The sequence below is a fragment of the Polypterus senegalus genome, chromosome 7 (assembly GCF_016835505.1).
Source record: "Polypterus senegalus isolate Bchr_013 chromosome 7, ASM1683550v1, whole genome shotgun sequence".
Taxonomy (NCBI): domain Eukaryota; kingdom Metazoa; phylum Chordata; class Cladistia; order Polypteriformes; family Polypteridae; genus Polypterus; species Polypterus senegalus.
Genome location: NC_053160.1, coordinates 109,513,205 through 109,518,204, shown reverse-complemented (window position 1 = coordinate 109,518,204; position 5,000 = coordinate 109,513,205). Strand labels below are relative to the sequence as shown.

The 5,000-nt window shown below is 40.1% G+C and overlaps 1 protein-coding gene across 1 annotated transcript in view; it reads left to right on the top strand.

Annotated features, from left to right (window-relative positions):
• The window catches only part of nol6 (nucleolar protein 6 (RNA-associated)), a 309,483-nt gene that overhangs the window by 203,792 nt on the left and 100,691 nt on the right, over positions 1-5,000 (top strand). The window lies entirely within an intron of this gene.

The following is a 5,000-nucleotide window of genomic DNA, read 5'->3' as shown; positions in this document are numbered from 1 at the left end:
ACCATGAAGACCTTATTTAAAGACTGTCAGTGTTAGGATGAGTAGTGAATATGAATTCAAATGCTGGCAATAACTGTGAACTTCATAAGAAAATGAATGAAAGTTGTAACAGCAATAGTAGTTAACCAAATCAGTTTTAATTTTATGAAAGCACTAGGGTCGCTTCACACCCCTGCTCACTTCGTTCATCCACCCCCGAGTTTGGTTTACCGGAAATACAATACAATAAAATTTATTTTTTCTATCCCCAAAATCACACAAGAAGTGCCGCAATGGGCTTTAACAGGCCCTGCCTCCGGACAGCCCCCCAGCCTTGACCCTCTAAGAAGACCAGAAAAAACTCCCCCAAAAAAAAAAACCCTTGTAGGGAACAAAATGGAAGAAACCTTGGGAAAGGCAGTTCAAAGAGAGACCCCTTTCCAGGTAGGCTGGGCGTGCAGTGGGTTTCAAAAAAAAGAGGGTCAATACAATACAGCACAATTCATAGAACAGGATAAATACTCAATACAGTTTAAAAATTAAAATTCTAGAAGTACGATAGGGAAGGTGAGGTGGCTTAATGCATGCCTTTGGATCATTTGCTGTCTTTTTGCTGCTTGCGAGCTGCCTGTTCTTGTCGCATGTTGTTGTTTTAAGAGCTGGGAGCACATGATGCTTGTCTGGCAAAAGCAATCCACCAACTGCTAGATTAGATGTCTGTGGACTTGTTATAAATGATGGTTCACTGCCTGGTCTCGCGTGACGTTGTAAAAACAATACTTATCCTTTATTTTCGGCCCCGGGTGTGGTTAAATTCTTTTTTGCAGGACGTGTAGCGATGCACGTGTTATTTTGGGGTTATCATTGCAGTTGCGCTGCTATTTTTTCAATTACACCTGGTCATGATGATTAATTTCCTTTTTTTTGCTCTAATGTGATCTTTTGTTTGTCCACATTTCAGTTATAACATACTAGCAAAATACCCGCGCTTCGCATCGGCAAAGTACTGCCTTAAAATTTTTATTAAGAAGAAAAGTAAACCTTTTTAAACTGAAGGAAAACATACCAATAATTATTTGTAAGGATCTCTTTGTATACCACGTTGTCAGTTCAGCCCTCCGGTTGTAATATGACCAAGCTGTGCGCTGAGCTTTCTCTTGAGCATGCAACGTACAGTTGGCCATGTGAAAAGCAATCTTGCCTTAAATCTCACAGCTTGGATTGCTGCTGTCATAATCGGTTTGAGTTTCATGGTTTGTTTCAATTACGACAGTATCTGCAGGACTTGTTGTGTCGAAGTGACATCTGTCAAGCGTTGTAAGCATACAACCGGTTTCATCGATAACTTCGCATTCAGCTTTTGAGAGTTTAAACATTCATAAACATCAAAGTGTCCACTACTGAAATTGTCACCTGTGAATCTAAGATGTTTAAGAGGCATTGGCGGTTGTCCAAAGGTGTAAAATATTTCGCCATTTCGGTACACTTGAAAGCAACAACCAAACAATTCAGCAACAGCAATCAACTCACATGCAATACCAAAGGGCTTAAGTATTTCACTCTTATAGTACAGTGTAGTATAATTATCTCCTGTACCGTTATCAGTACACACCAGTATCAGTACATAAGACACAATGTTCCTCCAGATATCAAGAGTGAGCCTGATATAGCCATGCAATATGTAACACAGAGAATGGAAAAGGCAGGTGCCATCTCTGGGCGTGGAAACCACTCGGTAAGTGACAGTTCTTTGTTCGATGGTGATCACCTCGATAGACATGTTAAAGGGGGTACGGTTGGAATGATAAAGGAAATGGGTACCTGAACAATGTAAAGTAAGTCTAAAATACCTACACAATAACTAATCGTAATAAAAGAACAATAAAAGAGCGGAGAAGCTGTGGATTAAATAAAAATGCTGCAGTTATCAGCAGGGAGTTGTGAATCCAATCTCGTGGTGAAGCAAGGAAGCGAATGAAGAGACCAGAGCGACGGACGGCCTTACATAGGCAGGCAGCCAACAATGTGGGAGGCGTTGAGATGGGGGACCCAATGCCGCCTCACACGGCGACCAAGCTGCAGGCATATATGTACGTAAGTAGGATTCAGTTAGCGTTGGGAACCTATGTACCAAATTTCTTGAAGATGGGCCCATAAGTAACAAAGACCGTTGGAAAGTTCAATATGGCGGCCGACACTGGCGTCATACCACAGAAATATATACGTACATCGGTTTCAGTTAGTGCAGGGAAGCTGCCTACCAAATTTCGTAAAGATGGGGCCATAAATAAGAAAGTTCAACATGACGGACGTTGTCGACCATTATGACCGTTACATGTAGAATTTCTAAATGAAACCTGCTTAACTTTTTTAAGTAAGCTGTAAGGAATGAGCCTGCCAAATTTCAGCCTTCTACCTTACACGGGAAGTTGAAGAATTAGTGATCAGTCAGTCAGTCAGTTATGGTTTTGCCTTTTATTAGTATAGATTAAACTTGATACGTTTTATATGCACTGAGACACCTGTAGCTTTGTGTACTGCTTCCCTTTACACTACTGATTTTTTTTTTTTTTTTTTTTTTGCCCATTCTCTTTCATCTTGCGGTTCTTTTTTTTTATCTTAACGTGAAGATATCCTTTAGGTGTATATATATATATATATATATATATATATATATTTAGATATCGTCTCCTAGTCATTCATTCCACAAGCATTTTTTTTATAATATAGAGATAAAGACCCAGTTAGTTGATGAAATGTGTTTTAGATTGATAGTTGACTAGTGCTGAGTTTTAATTGTGAAGCCGATTACAGATCAGCTTTCTTAAACATTTTTAAGAGATAAGTGCAGTGAGATTTGAAAAGATGATGCTTTACAGATGCCGTAAGATCCTACATAACACCAAAGATGACCAGTTTCGTTTTATTTGTTATAATAATGACAAAATGAAGACGTTAAGTGTATAATGTGTGATGACTGAAGTCCAAATATCAAATACTTTCATAAAAGGTATAACAACTTTATTCAAATATAAACCAGAAGAAAAAGAAATTATTCAATTTATATGTTGCTACCAATAAGTAATAACCAAAGGCAATAACTAAAAACCAATTACACGACTGGGATAGAGGTTATATGTATGTATGTACTGTATGTATGTATGTTCCTACCCTCTCCTATGGTCGTAAGCTGTGGGTAGTGACCGAAGGAACGAGATCGTGAATACAAGCAGCTGAAATGAGTTTCCTCCGCAGGGTGTCTGGACTTTCCCTTAAAGATAGGGTGAGAAGGTCGGTCATCCGGGAGGAGCTTAGAGTAGAGCCACTGCTCCTCCACATCAAGAGGAGTCACATGAGGTGGTTCGTGGCATCTGATCAGGATGCCTCCTGGACGCCTCCCTGGTGAGGTGTTCTGGGCACGTCTAACCGGGAGGAGGCCCCGGGGAAGACCCAGGACACACTAGACTGACTGTGTCTCTTGGCTGACCTAGGAACGCCTTGGGATTCCCCAGGAAGAGCTAGTAGAAGTGGCCAGGGAGAGGGAAGTCTGGGCATCTCTGCTCAAGCTGCTGCTCCCGCGACCCGATCTCGGATAAGCAGAAGAGGATTGATGGATGAATGTGTGTATATATGTATGTATATGTGTATATATGTGTACAGTTAGGTCCATAAATATTTGGACAGAGACACCTTTTTTCTAATTTTGGTTCTGTACATTACCACAATGAATTTTAAATGAAACAACTCAGATGCAGCTGAAGTGCAGACTTTAAGCTTTAATTCAGTGGTGTGAACAAAACGATTGCATAAAAATCTGAGGCAACTATAGCATTTTTTTAACACAATCCCTTCATTTCAGGGGCTCAAAAGTAATTGGACAATTGACTCAAAGGCTATTTCATGGGTAGGTGTAGGCACGTCCGTCATTATCAATTAAGCAGATAAAAGGCCTGGAGTTGATTTGATGTGTGGTGCTTGCATGTGGAAGATTTTGCTGTGAACAGACAACATGCGGTTAAAGGAGCTCTCCATGCAGGTGAATGAAGCCATCCTTATGCTGCAAAAACAGAAAAACCCATCCGAGAAATTGCTACAATATTATGAGTGGCAAAATCTACAGTTTGGTACATCCTGAGATAAAAAGCAAGCACTGGTGAACTCAGCAACGCAAAAAGACCTGGACGTCCATGGAAGAAAACAGTGGTGGATGATCGCAGAATCATTTCCATGGTGAAGAGAAACCCCTTCAGAACAGCCAACCAAGTCAACAACACTCTCCAGGGGGTAGGAGGAAACGCAGCATCTGGTGATGTCCATGAGTTCAAGACTTCAGGCTGTCATTGCCAGCAAAGGGTTTTCAACCAAGTATTAGAAATGAACATTTTATTTCCAGTTAATTTGTCCAATTACTTTTGAGCCCCTGAAATATTTATGGACCTTACTGTATGTGTATATATGTATATGTATGTATGTATGTATGTATGTATGTGTGTGTATATATATACACACAGTGATCCCTTTCACGGCTTCACTCCATCGCGGATTTTAAATGTAAGCATATCTCAATATATATCACAGATTTTCCGCTGGTTCGCGGATTTTTGCGGACAATGGGTCTTTTAATTTATGGTACTTGCTTCCTCAGTTTGTTTGCCCAGTTGATTTCATACAAGGAACGCTATTGGCAGATGGCTTAGAAGCTACCCGATCAGAGCATGTATTACGTATTAAATAAAACTCCTCAATGATATACGATATGCTTCCTCCGCGGTGCTTGATTGTTTGCTTTTCTCTGTCTGTCTTTCTCTCTCTCTCTCTCTCTCTGATATTCTCTGCTCCTGACACGCATTCTTTGAAGAGGAAGATATGTTTGCATTTTTTTAATTGTGAGAAAGAACTGTCATCTCTGTATTGTCATGGAGCACAGTTTAAACTTTTGACTAAAGGGTGTTATTTCATGTCTAGAGGGCTCTAATAATGTTAACAGTGTTGGAGAGTTTATAAGGGCTTAAAATATATAA